This window comes from Leucopleurus acutus (assembly GCF_964270905.1).
Source record: "Leucopleurus acutus genome assembly, chromosome: X".
NCBI classification, from domain to species: domain Eukaryota; kingdom Metazoa; phylum Chordata; class Mammalia; order Artiodactyla; family Delphinidae; genus Leucopleurus; species Leucopleurus acutus.
The window spans coordinates 62,032,024-62,047,351 of NC_139148.1; the positions used below are offsets into that span (position 1 = coordinate 62,032,024).

At 37.6% G+C, this 15,328-nt stretch overlaps 1 protein-coding gene across 1 annotated transcript in view; it reads right to left on the reverse strand.

Annotated features, from left to right (window-relative positions):
- The window catches only part of HDAC8 (histone deacetylase 8), a 219,611-nt gene that overhangs the window by 145,448 nt on the left and 58,835 nt on the right, over positions 1-15,328 (reverse strand). The gene's annotated exons all lie outside the window — the stretch shown is intronic.

Consider the following 15,328-nt stretch of genomic DNA (forward strand, 5'->3'; position numbering starts at 1 on the left):
ACATAAAGATCAAGGGATCAATCCAAAAAGAAGATATAACAACTGTAAATATTTATGCACCCAACATAGGAGCACCTCATACATAAGGCAAATACTAACAGCCACAAAAGGGGAAATCAACGGGAACAAAATCATAGGAGGGGACTTTAACACCCCACTTTCACCAATGGACATATCATCCAAAATGAAAATAAATAAGGAAACACAAGCTTTAAATGACACATTAAACAAGATGGACTTAACTGATATTTATAGGACATTCCATCCAAAAACAACAGAATACACATTCCTCTCAAGTGCTCATGAAACATTCTCCAGGATAGATCATATCTTGGGTCACAAATCAAGCCTTGGTAAATTTAAGAAAACTGAAATCGTATCAAGTATCTTTTCCGACCACAACGCTATGAGACTAGATATCAATTACAGGAAAAAAACCGTAAAAAATACAAACACAGGGAGGCTAACCCATACCTTACTAAATAACCAAGAGATCACTGAAGAAATCAAAGAGGATACTAAAAAACACCTAGAAACAAATGACAATGCAAACACGATGACCCAAAACCTATGGGATGCAGCAAAAGCAGTTCTAAGAGGGAAGTTTATAGCAATACACTCTTACCTCGGAAACAAGAAAAATCTCAAATAAACAACCTAACCTTAACCTAAATCAATTAGACAAAGAAGAACAAAAAACCCCCAAAGTTAGCAGAAGGAAAGAAATCATAAAGATCAGATCAGAAATAAATGAAAAAGAAATGAAGGAAACAATAGCAAAGATCAATAAAACTAAAAGATGGTTCATTGAGAAGATAAACAAAATTGATAAACCATTAGCCAGCCTCATCAAGAAAAAAAGGGAGAAAACTCAAAGCAATAGAATTAGAAATGAAAAAGAAGTAACATGTGACACTGCAGAAATACAAAGGATCATGAGAGATTACTACAAGCAACTCTATGCCAATAAAATGGACAACCTGGAAGAAATGGACAAATTTATAGAAAAGCACAACCTTCCGAGACTGAACCAGGAAGAAGAAAAGATAAACAGACCAATCACAACCACTGAAATTGAAACTGTGATTAAAAATCTCCCAACAAACAAAAGCCCAGGACCAGATGGCTTCACAGGCGAATTCTATCAAGCATTTAGAGAAGAGCTATAAATTACCCTTCTCAAACTCTTCCAAAATATAGCAGAGGAAGGAACACTCCCAAACACATTCTACGAGGCCACCATCACCTTGATACCAAAAGCATACAAGGACGTCAAAAAAAAGAAAACTACAGGCCAATATCACTGATTAACAGAGATGCAAAAATTCTCAAAAAATACTAGCAAACAGAATCCAACAGCACATTAGAAGGATGATACACCATGATCAAGTGGGGTTTATCACAGGAATGCAAGGATTCTTCAATACATGCAAATCAATCAACGTGATACACCATATTAAAATACTGAAGGATAAAAACCATATGATTATCTCAAGAGATGCAGAAAAAGCTTTAGACAAAATTCAACACCAATTTATGATAAAAACCCTCCAGAAAGTAGGCATAGAGGGAATCTACCTCAACATAATAAAGGCCATATATGACAATCCCAAAGCCAACATCATTCTCAATGCTGAAAAACTGAAATCATTTCCTCTAAGATCGAGAACAAGACAAGGTTGCCCACTCTCACCACTATTAATCAACATAGTTTTGGAAGTTTTAGCCACAGCAATCAGAGAAGGAAAAGAAATGAATGGAATCCAAATTGGAAAAGAAGAAGTAGAACTGTCACTGTTTGCAGATGACATGATACTGTACATAGAGAATCCTAAAGATACTACTGGAAAAACTACTAGAGCTAATCAATGAATTTGATAAAGCAGCAGGATACAAAATTAATGCACAGGAATCTCTTGCATTCCTACACACTAATGATGAAAAATTTGAAAGAGAAATTAAGGAAACACACCCATTTTACCACTGCAACAAAAAGAATAACATACCTGGCATAAAACTACCTAAGGAGACAAAAGACCTGTATGATGAAAACTATAAGACACTGAGGAAGGAAGTTAAAGACGACAGAAACAGATGTAGAGATATACCATGTTCTTGGATTGGAAGAATTAACATTGTGAAAATGACTTTACTACCCAAAGCAATCTACAGATTCAATGCTATCCCTATCAAACTACCAATGGCATTTTTCACAGAACCAGAACAAAAAATTTCACAATTTGTATGGAAACAGAAAAGACCACAAATAGCCAAAGTAATCTTGAGAAAGAAAACCAGAGCTGGAGGAATCAGGTTCCCTGACTTCAGACTATACTACAAAGCTACAGTAATCAAGACAGTATGGTACTGGCACAAAAACAGAAATATAGATCAATGGAACAGGATAGAAAGCCCAGAGATAAACCGACACACATATGTAACCTTACCTTTGATAAAGGAGGCAAGAATATACAATGGAGAAAAGACCGCATCTTCAATAAGTGGTGCTGGGAAAATTGGACAGTTATATGTAGAAGAATGAAACCAGAACACGCCCTAACACGATACACAAAAACAAACTCAAAATGGTTTAAAGACCTAAATGTAAGGCCAGAAAGTATAAACTCTTAGAGGAAAGCATAGGCAGAACACTCTATGACATACATCACAGCAAGATTCTTGTTGACACACCTCCTAGAGAAATGGAAATAAAAGCAAAGATAAACAAATGGGACCTAATAAAAGTTAAAAGCTTTTGCACAGCAAAGGAAACCATAAATAAGACGAAAAGACAACCCTCAGAATGGGAGAAAATATTTGCAAATGAAGAAACTGACAAAGGATCAATCTCCAAAATATACAAGCAGCTCATGTAGCTCAATATCTAAAATGCAAACAACCCAAACCAAAAATAGTCAGAAGACCCAAATAGACATTTCTCCAAAGAATATATACAGATTGCCAACAAACACATGAAAGAATGCTCAAGATCACTAATCATGAGAGAACTGCAAATCAAAACTACAATGAGGTATCACCTCACACCAGTCAGAATGGCCATCATCAATAAATCTACAGTTCATGCAGCTTAATAACAAAAAAACAAACAACCCAATCCAAAAATGGGCAGAAGACCTAAGTAGACATTTCTCCAAAGAAGATATACAGACTGCCAACAAACACATGAAAGAATGCTCAACATCACTAATCATTTGAGAAATGCAAATCAAAACTACAATGAGATATCGTCTCACACCGGTCAGAATGGCCATCATCAAAAAATCTGTAAACAATAAATGCTGGAGAGGGTGTGAAGAAAAGGGAACCCTCTTGCACTGTTGGTGGGAATGTAAATTGATACAGCCACTGTGGAGAACAGTATGGAGGTTCCTTAAAAAACTACAAATAGAACTACCCTATGACCCAGCAATCCCACTACTGGGCATATACCCTGAGAAAACCATATTCAAAAAGAGTCATGTACCAAAATGTTCATTGCAGCTCTATTTACAATAGCCTGGAGATGGAAACAACCTAAGTGTCCATCATCGGATGAATGGATAAAGAAGATGTGGCACATATATACAATGGAATATTACTCAGCCATAAAAAGAAATGAAATTGAGCTATTTGTAATGAGGTGGATAGACCTACAGTCTGTCATACAGAGTGAAGTAAGTCAGAAAGAGAGAGACAAATACCGTGTCCTAACATATATATGGAATTTAAGAAAAAAATGTCATGAAGAACCTAGGGGTAAAACAGGAATAAAGGCACAGACCTACTAGAGAATGGACTTGAGGATATGGGGAGGGGGAAGGGTAAGCTGTGACAAAGTGAGAGAGAGGCATGGACATATATACACTACCAAATGTAAGGTAGATAGCTAGTGGGAAGCAGGAGTACGGGAAAGGGAGATCTTCTCGGTGCTTTGTGTCCACCTAGAGGGGTGGGATAGGGAGGGTGGGAGGGAGGGAGACGCAAGAGGGAAGAGATATGGGAACATATGTATATATATATAACTGATTCATTTTGTTGTAAAGCAGAAACTAACATACCACTGTAAAGCAATTATACTCCAATAAAGATGTTAAAAGAAAACTGTAAAAAAAAATCTACAAACAATAAATGCTGGAGAGGGTGTGGAGAAAAGGGAACCCTCTTGCACTGTTGGTGGGAATGTAAATTGATACAGCCACTATGGAGAACAATTTGGAGGTTCCTTAAGAAACTGAAAATAGAATTACCATATGACCAAGCATACGCAGTACAGGGCATATACCCTGAGAAAACCATAATTCAAAAATAGCCATGTACCACAATGTTCATTGCAGCACTATTTACAATAGCCAGGACACTGAAGCAACCTAAGTGTCCATTGACAGATGAATGGATAAAGATGATGTGGCACATATTTCCATGGACTATTACTGAGCCATAAAAAGAAATGCAATTGAGTTATCTGCAGTGAGGTGGATAGAACTAGAGACTGTCATACAGAGTGAAGTAAGGCAGAAAGAGGAAAAAAAATACTGTATACTAACACACACATATGGAATGTAAGAAAAAAAAAACTGGTTTTGAAGAACCGAGGGGTAGGACAGGAAAAAGACGCAGATGTAGAGAATGGACTTGAGGACATGGGGAGGGCGAGGGGTAAGCTGGGACGGAGTGAGAGAGTGGCGTGGACATATATACACTACAAAATGTAAAATAGATAGCTAGTGGGAAGCAGGAGTACGGGAAAGGGAGATCTTCTCGGTGCTTTGTGTCCACCTAGAGGGGTGGGAGGGAGACACAAGAGGCAGGAGAAATGGGGATATATGTATAGCTGATTCACTTTGTTATACAGCAGAAACTAACACACCATTGTAAAGCAATTATTCTCGGATAAAGATGTTAAAATTAATTAATTACTTTTTTAAAAAAAGCACAACTTTCCGAGACTGAACCAGGAAGAAATAGAAAATATAAACAGGGCTTCCCTGGTGGTGCAGTGGTTGAGAGTCCACCTTCCAATGCAGGGGACACGGGTTCGTGCCCCGGTCTGGGAAGATCCCACATGCCGCGGAGCGGCTGGGCCCATGAGTCATGGCTGCTGAGCCTGCGCGTCCAGAGCCTGTGCTCCGCAATGGGAGAGGCCACAACAGTGAGAGGCCCACGTACCACAAAAAAAAAAAAAAAAAGAAAAAAGAAAATATAAACAGACCAATCACAAGCATTGAAATTGAAACTGTGATTAAAAATCTTTAACAAACAAAAGTCCAGGACCAGATGGCTTCACAGGTAAATTCTATCAAACATTTAGAGAGGAGCTAACACCGATCCTTCTCAAACTCTTCCAAAATAGGGCAGAGGGAAGAACACTCCCAATCTCATTCTACGAGGCTACCATCACCCTGATACCAAAACCAGAAAAAGATGTCACAAAAAAAGAGAACCACAGGCCAGTATCACTGATGAACAGAGATGCAAAAATCCTCAACAAAATACTAGCAAACAGAATCCAACAGCACATTAAAAGTATCATACACCATGATCAAGTGGGGTTGATTCCAGGAATGCAAGGATTCTTCAACATAGGCAAATCAATCAGTGTGATACACCATATTAACAGACTGAAGGATAAAAACCATACGATAATCTCAATAGATGCAGGAAAAGCTTTTGACAAAATTCAACACCCATTTATGATAAAAACTGCAGAAAGTAGGCATAGAGGGAACCTACCTCAACATAATAAAGGCCATATATGACAAACCCAGAGCCAACATCATTCTCAATGGTAAAAAACTGAAACCATTTCCGCTAATATCAGGAACAAGACAAGGTGGCACACTCTCTCTGCTATTATTCAACATAGTTTTGGAAATTTTAGCCACAGCAATCAGAGAAGAAAAAGAAATAAAAGGAATCCAAATTGGAAAAGAAGTAAAACTGTCAATATCTGCATATGACATGATACTGTACATAGAGAATCCTAAAGATGGTACCAGCAAACTACTAGAGCTAATCAATGAATTTGGTAAAGTAGCAGGATACAAAATTAATGCACAGTAATCTCTTGCATTCCTACACACTAATGATGAAAAATCTGAAAGAGAAATTAAGGAAACATTCCCATTTACCACTGCAACAAAAAGAATAAAATACCTAGGCATAAAACTACCTAAGGAGAGAAAGGACCTGTATGCAGAAAACTGTAAGACACTGATGAAAGAAGTTAAAGACGATAGAAACAGATGTAGAGATATACCATGTTCTTTGATTGGAACAACCAACACTGTGAAAATGACTGTACTACCCAAAGCAATCTACAGATTCAATGCAATCCTTATCAAACTACCAATGGCATCTTTCACAGAACTAGAACAAAAAATTTCACAATTTGTATGGAAACACAAAAGATCCCGAATAGCCAAAGCAATCTTGAGAACGAAAAACAGAGCTGGAGGCATCAGGCTCCTGGACTTCACACTATACTACAAAGCTACCCTAGGCAAAACAGTACAGTACTGGCACAGAAACAGAAATATAGTTCAATGGAACAGGATAGAAAGCCCAGAGATAAACCCACGCACATATGGTCACCTTATTTTTGATAAAGGAGGCAAGAATATACAATGGAGAAAAAACAGCCTCTTCAATAACTGGTGCTGGGCAAACTTGACAGCTACATGTAAAATAATGAAATTAGAACACTCCCTAACACCATACACAAACATAAAATCAAAATGGATTAAAGACCTAAATGTAAGGCCGGACACTATAAAACTCTTAAGAGGAAAACATAGGCACAACACTCTGTGACATAAATCACAGCAAGATCCTTTTTGACCCACCTCCTAGGGAAATGGAAATAAAAACAAAAATAAACAAATGGGACCTAATGAAACTTCAAAGCTTTTAGGCAGCAAAGGAAACCATAACCAAGACGAAAGGACAACCCTCAGAATGGGAGAGGATAGTTGCAAACGAAGCAATTGACAAAGGATTAATCTCCAAAATATACAAGCAGATCATGCATCTCAATATCAAAACAACAAACAACCCAATCCAAAAATGGGCAGAAAACCCAAATAGACATTTCTCCAAAGAAGATATACAGATTGCCAACAAACACATGAAAGGATGCTCAACATCACTAATTATTAGAGAAATGCAAATCAAAACTACAATGAGGTATCACCTCACACCGTTCAGAATGGCCATCATTAAAAAATCTACAAACTATAGGGCTTCCCTGGTGGCGCAGTGGTTAAGAGTCAGCCTGCCGATGCAGGGGACGCGGGTTCATGCCCTGGTCTGGGAAGATCCCACATGCCGCGGAGCCCCTGGGCCGGTGAGCCATGGCCGCTGAGCCTGTGCGTCCGGAGCCTGTGCTCCGCAACGGGAGAGGCCACAACAGTGAGAGGCCCGCGTACCGAAAAAGAAAAAAAAAAATCTACAAACTATAAATGCTGGAGAGGGTGTGGAGCAAAGGGAACCCTCTTGCACTGTTGGTGGGAATGTAAATTGATACAGCCACTATGGAGAACAGTATGGAGGTTCCTTAAAAAACTAAAAAGTGAACTACCATACGACCCAGCAATCCCACTACTGGGCATATACCCTGAGAAAACCATAATTCAGAAAGAGTTATGTACCAGTGTTCATTGCAGCACTATTTACAATAGCCAGGTTATTGAAGCAGCCTAAGTGTCCATTGACAGATGAATGGATAAAGAAGATGTGGCACATATACACAATGGAATATTACTCAGCCATTATAAAGAAACAAAATTGAGTTATTTGTAGTGAGGTGGATGGACCTAGAGTCTGTCATACAGAGTGTAGTTTCTCAGAAAGAGAAAAACAAATACCATATGCTAACACATATATATGGAATGTAAAAAAGAAAAGAAAAAGGTTCTGATGAACCCAGGGGCAGGACAGAAATAAAGACACAGATGAAGATAATGGACTTGAAGACATGGGGAGGGGGAAGGGTAAGCTGGGACGAAGTGAGAGAGTGGCATGGACTTATATACATTACCAAATGTAAAATAGATAGCTAGTAGAAAACAGCTGCTTGCACGGGAGAACAGTTCAGTGCTTTGTGACCACCTAGAGGGGTGGGATAGGGAGGGTGGAAGGGAAATGCAAGAGGGAGGAGATATGGGGACATATGCATACGTATAGTTGATTCACTTTGTTATACAGCAGAAACTAACACAACATTGTAAAGCAATTATAGTCCAATAAAGATGTTAAAAAAAAAAAGGGAACCATTTTCGTGTTTCCCCATGATGCCCATTAGAGTCACAGATGACCCTCCTGTTTACCTTACTCTATAAAACTCCTGGCTCCCCTTTCTTTTCTGAGATGTTCCTTATTGATGAACGTTTCCCCATGACAATTGACTGAATAATAATGATGATGACGTCTGTAATTCCAAAAGGCTTTGTCAGTGTGTAATATTCTCCTAATATTTTCTTAAATTAAAAGAGCTCTATTCTCATTGGTTTATGGAAATAAATAAGTGCTTAGATAAACAGAATATTCCTAAAATTCCCAGAAAATAAGGAAATTGAACTTGCAAGACCTTTAATGTGCTAAAAAAGGATTCTTATAAAAACAAGCTCAAATGTTTTAAGAATTTAAGTTTGTATAATTTATGTAAATCTTTGGGAAACAAGACTAATTTAATAATTTTGGTTTACTAAAATCAGCTGTTTTTTCTTTATCAGTGTTAAGTATAATATACTTGAAGATTTTTATTGTACTTGGGTATATTCTTCCTAAATTTGTACAGGTTTACTGATTGAATGAGCCAATATTACTTCTACTAAATGTCTGAGATTATGACAAATGTTAGTTTGTTTAACCAAATTGAGTCATTATCCTGACAAACTTTATTTCAACAGTAATTATGTTTTGTAGTACGTCAGCCTGAAGATAATTTATAAGATCTTTAGGTAAAATAAAATAAAAATAAAAGATCTTTAGGTAACTGAAGACTGTGGGCTGATACTAAATTGAGTTACTTAATGGATATTCATTAGGTATCTCGATCATTTCTAGGTAAGAGAATGCATTAATTACTAAGCATAATTTTGGGGTTTATATACTTTTGTTTCTTATTTTTACATGCTACAGAGAGGTTATATGTATTTGGGTCTGTTAATGAACATGTTCTTTTTTGCCAGTTTGAGAAGTTGTACTATAAGGGATGTGTATGGATATAGAAAGTTTTTTTTTTTTTTGAAAATCAAACGGCCAAGATTTATTTGTTTCTTTCACAGAAAATACAAGTATGTAATGTAGATACTGACGTGAAAAATAAAGTACAAGGATCAGGAAGACAAATGAAGTGAACATTACTCTTGCTTCAACACTGTACTGCTTCCTGATTTCACTTGCAGCATGAATCACATGGTTATATATATTATATATTGGAAAAATTAAAGGTAATATTCATTTAGATTTACCAAAACACCAGAGAGCCTCTGAAATCCAAAGAGGATTTTATTTGTTGGGGTCAAAGTTAGCTAAGGTTTGATGGGGCTTATTTACAAGATTTCCAAAAAGAACTTTAGTATCAAGTATTATAGCGATGCAAAACTAGATTTTGATTTTCTCTCTGCTAAAGTGACAAATTTTTTGGATTGACTTCCTTCTTTTAATAACAGGTTGTAAAGGTTTTGCTTTTTTGTCTAAGTAATCTTCCTCGATAACAAAGATTCTGTCTTATCAGAATAGCCTTCTATGGTTTATGTTGTCTTTATTACGTCCTTGATTATTTAAGAAAGCAAAGTCTTTTCATTTACAAGAGATGAGATTCTTTATAATCATATTACCTCCTATGCTCACTTCTAAAATCTTTTATTGTCATTGAGAACCAAGTATTGTTTTTCAGTAATCCATTATCCTATGTTAATCAAATCCAGAGGCCCTCTGTGAAATCACAAAGGATTTGTTCTTCTACCTTAGAAAATAAGAGGTGCTAGAAATAATTAGGTTTATTTGATACATTACTATTGATGACATGCATGAGAAGTTGCCAAACCAGAAGAGATGCTTAGCCTTCCATAAGTTAAATTGGTATAGGCAAAATGTTATTAATATAAATATGTGAGGAATTGTATGCTGTATAGGAAGTGCCTAGAGATTCATTAATGCCCTCACTGGCCATTATATGTTTTATTTGTCAGAGTCCCTGTGCCTGAGCCCTCCAGGATTTGGAAACTCTTACCTTATTTTTATTTTCACAGCAATATAATTACCTGTATAGGTTCAATGAGAATCTGTCTGTCCTACTTGTTATCAGGACATGACTGGAAGCATTGGTTATGTAACCAGGGCCTTGCCTGGAATGTCATATTTGTGAAAGATGCTTGTTGAACCGGATTTAATCTGACATTTTTAATGAGCTAAGGTTGACTTTATTGAGCCAATACATACAAAACTCTCTTGGGAAATCTAGCCTGGTACCTGGCTTATAGTGTTCCCAGCCTTACAAGGGAGTAAGGAAGGTTACTTCCTGGCAGGCTCTGGAACCTTAGAATATTTGTGGTAACGTAAGAAGAGAGAAATTCTTCCAAATTTATAGGTAATGCAGGTAAACTCATTTCAGTTTGGCTTCCTAGCCTTAATAGGCTTTTAAATTTTCAAAATGAGATTTCTTATGAAAAATTCCAACAAAGCAAGCTTAAGGTGTATATGGTAAATTACCATTTTTGCTGCACCTATATAAGTGATCAGGCTCTCTAATAAGGCCTAATTTTTATTTTTAAATATTTTTTAATTGAGGTAAAAGTCACATAATACAAAAATAACAATTTTAAAGCATACAATTCAGTGGCATTTAGTACATTTCTAACATTGCACAATCTCCACCTCAATCTACTCCCAAAACATTTTCACACCTCAGAAGAAAACCCTGCACTAATCAAACAGTTGTTCCCCTATTCTTCCCTCCCGCTAGTCTCTGACAACCACCAATCTGCATTCTGTCTCTACAGATTTACCTATTCTGGATATTACATATAAGTGGCACCAAAGAATAATATGTGATCTTCTGTCTGCTTTTTTTTTTTAAACATCTTTATTGGAGTATAATTGCTTTACAATGGCGTGTTAGTTTCTGCTTTATAACAAAGTGAATCAGTTATACATATACACACATCTCCATATCTCCTCCCTCCTTTTTTTTTTTTTTTTTTTGTGTGTGTGTGTGTGGTACACGGGCCTCTCACTGTTGTGGCCTCTCCCGTTGCGGAGCACAGGCTCCGGATGCCCAGGCTCAGCAGCCATGGCTCACGGGCCTAGCTGCTCCACGGCATGTGGGATCTTCCTGGACCGGGGCACGAACCCACATCCCCTGCATCGGCAGGCGGACTCTCAACCACTGCACCACCAGGGAAGCCCTCTCCTCCCTCTTGTGTCTCGCTCCCACCCTCGCTATCCCACCCCTCTAGGTGGTCACAGAGCACCAGGCTGATTTCCCTGTGCTACGCGGCTGCTTCCCACTAGCTATCTATTTTACATTTGGTAGTGAATATATGTCCATGCCACTCTCTCACTTCGTCCCAGCTTCCCCTTTCCCTTCCCCGTGTCCTCAAGTCCATTCTCTACATCTGCGTCTTTATTCCTGTCCTGCCCCTAGGTTCTTCAGAACGTTTTTTTTTTTTTAGATTCCAGATATATGGGTTAGCATACGGTATTTGTTTTTCTCTTTCTGACTTACTTCACTCTGTATGACAGACTCTAGGTCCCTCCACCTCACTACAAATAACTCAATTTCATTTCTTTTTATGGCTGAGTAATATTCCATTGTATATATGTGCCACATCTTCTTTATCCATTCACCTGTTGATGGACACTTAGGTTGCTTCCACGTCCTGGCTATTGTAAATAGTGCTGCAATGAACATTGTGGCACATGACTCTTTCTGAATTATGGTTTTCTCAAGGTATATGCCCAGTAGTGGGACTGCTGGGTTGTATGGTAGTTCTATTTTTAGTTTTTTAAGGACCCTCCATACTGTTCTCCATAGTGGCTGAATCAATTTACATTCCCACCAACAGTGCAAGAGGGTTCCCTTTGCTCCACACCTTCTCCAGCATTTACTGTTTGTAGATTTTTTGATTATGGCCATTCTGACTGGTGTGATACCTCATTGTAGTTTTGATTTGCATTTCTGTAATGATTAGTGATGTTGAGTATCCTTTCATGTGTCTGTTGGCAATCTGTATATCTTCTTTGGAGAAATGTCTGTTTAGGTTTTCTGCCCATTTTTGGGTTGGGTTGTTTGTTTTTTATCATATTTAGCTGCATGAGCTGCTTGTAAATTTTGGAGATTAATCCTTTGTCCATTGCTTCATTTGCAAATATTTTCTCCCATTCTGAGGGTTGTCTTTTCATCTTGTTTATGGTTTCCTTTGCTGTGCAAAAGCTTTGAAGTTTCATTAGGTCCCATTTGTTTATTTTTGTTTTTATTTCCATTTCTCTAGGAGGTGGGTCAAAAAGGATCTTGCTGTGATTTACGTCAGAGTGTTCTGCCTATGTTTTCCTCTAAGAGTTTTATAGTGTCTGGCCTTACATTTAGGTCTTTAATCCATTTTGATTTTATTTTTGTGTATAGTGTTAGGGAGTGTTCTAATTTCATTATTTTACATGCAGCTGTCCAGTTTTCCCAGCACCACTTACTGAAGAGGCTGTCTTTTCTCCATTGTATATTCTTGCCTCCTTTATCAAAAATAAGGTGACCATATGTACATGGGTTTATCTCTGGGCTTTCTATCCTGTTCCATTGATCTATACTTCTGTTTTTGGGCCAGTACCATACTATCTTGATTACTGTAGTTTTGGAGTATAGTCTGAAGTCTGGGAGCCTGATTCCTCCATCTCCGTTTTTCTTTCTCAAGGTTGCTTTGGCTATTTGGGGTCTTTTGTGTTTCCATACAAATTGTGAAATTTTTTGTTCTAGTTCTGTGAAAAATGCCATTGGTAGTTTGATAGGGATTGCATTGAGTCTGTAGATTGCTTTGGGTAGTATAGTCATTTTCACAATGTTGATTCTTCCAATCCAAGAACATGGTATATCTCTCCATCTGTTTGTATCATCTTTAATTTATTTCATCAGTGTCTTATAGTTTTTTGCATACAGGTCTTTTGTCTCCTTAGGTAGGTTTATTCCTAGGTATTTTATTCTTTTTGTTGCAATGGTAAATGGGAGTGTTTCCTTAATTTCTCTTTCAGGTTGTCTGCTTCTTTTACTTAGCATGTGTTTGAGGTTCATTCATGTTATAGCAATCATCAGTACTTCACTCCTTTTTATGAGTAACATTCCATTGTATGCATATACCACTTTTGTTTATACATTCATCTGTTGATGGAAATTTGGGTTGTTTCCACCATTTGACTATTGTGAATATTGCTGCTATGAACATTTGTGTACAAGTATTTTTCTGAGTACCTGTTTTTAATCCTTTTGGATACAAACCTAGGAGTGGAATTGCTAGGACATATGGTAATTCTATGTTTAACTTTTGAGGAATAACCAAGCTGTTTTCTACAGGGGCTGCATTTTATATTCTAACTAGCAATGTATAAGGGTTCTAATTTTCCACATCCTCACCAGTACTTGTTGTTTTCTGTTGTTGCTGTTTTTTTTTAATGTAGCCATCCTAGTGGGCATGAAGTGGTGTCTCATTGTGGATTTGATTTACATTTCCCTGATGACTGATGATGTCAAACATTGTTTTGTGTGCTTATTAGCCATTTGATATCTTCTTTGCAGACACGTCTATTCAAGTCCTTTGCCAATTTTTACATTGGGTTGTTTGTCTTTTTGTTGTTGAGTTGTATGAGTTCTTTATATCCTGGATACCAGACTCTCATCACATATATGATTTGTAAATATTTTCCTTTATTCTGTAGGTTGTCTTTTTACTTTCTTGATGATGTCCTTTGATGTACAAAAGTTTTAAAGTTTTACCACGTCCAATTATTCTATTTTTTTCTTTTGTTGCTTGTGGGATCAGTCTTATTTTGAGTTTAAGAATAATCTTTCTGGGCTTCCCTGGTGGCACAGTGGTTGAGAGTCAGGGGACGCGGGTTTGTGCTCCAGTCTGGGAGGATCCCACATGCCGCGGAGCGGCTGGGCCCATGAGCCATGGCCGCTGAGCCTGCGCTTCCGGAGCCTGTGCTCCACAACGGGAGAGGCCACAACAGTGAGAGGCCTGTGTACCGCAAAAAAAAAAAAAGAAAAAAAAAAGAATAATCTTTCTTTGAGATTATCTTTGATCAAAAGAAGGTGACTATATAGAGAAATTTTTTGTTTCATAGGAAAACTCTGCTTTATCTATAGCACAACATACCAGGGTATCAGAATCTAGTTACTGTCTTTGAACAATTTTGCATCTCTTTATAAACCGTAGGCTGCTGATGAGTATGCAAACTTTGTTTTCTGTGGTAGAGATATAATTGACTTCCATCCCTGTGTGGAAAAACCAGTTTTGGTACCTATTTTGAAATTGGGCTGGACCCTATAACCCTGCCCAAATTGTTGATGCTTACCAACTTTTCAATTTTTCCGGTTTTCTTCAATATCCGGCTAATGTCCTCAAAACTAACTTTTCCAAAAAAAAAAAACTAACTTTTCCAAATTTTCTTCCTGCTGCCTAACTTGGAGACACCAAGAACTAATACCTGACTGCCCAAATCCCTATTGGGACCCTATGTTTCCTTACAGCTTTCTCTCTTCTCTGGGATATGAGGCAGCCTTGCAAACTAAAGCCCCATGACTTGAAATAAACCTGGAAGAACTCATCACTGCAGCAGACCATGCATGACTGGAATTCTTGAACAAGCTGCTCCCTGGACCACTAAGGAAGTCTGGAGAAATGTTCAGGTCATACACATCCATATATGAGAGGTAACCTAGACTTTGGACATTGTCACCAAGAGTACTTATATCCTAGTTCCATAAATGGTGCTGCAAAATGGATTTTCCTCCACTTAAGTCTTAAAATTCACTTGACTGGTTACCTTCATGGTCCAATTCTTGGCTCCTTACTATAATATAATCTTTTTCATTACTATTTCTTGTTTTTCAGTTTATTCTTCCCCCTTTTAAGATGCCTGATCTCCAAGACCATAAAACTGACTTTTGCCACCACCTCTCAACAGATGGTTTTATAGGAATAACACCAAGAGTCCTCACGAGACTATTTCTTAGACGCTTGTTTACCCTACTCAGGTGGTTTATGATTGCCTCTGAATTATTTGGTGATGGATGATGTTTGTCTTAAACAAAAGGAGGAAATTACAATGTTGAAGTTTA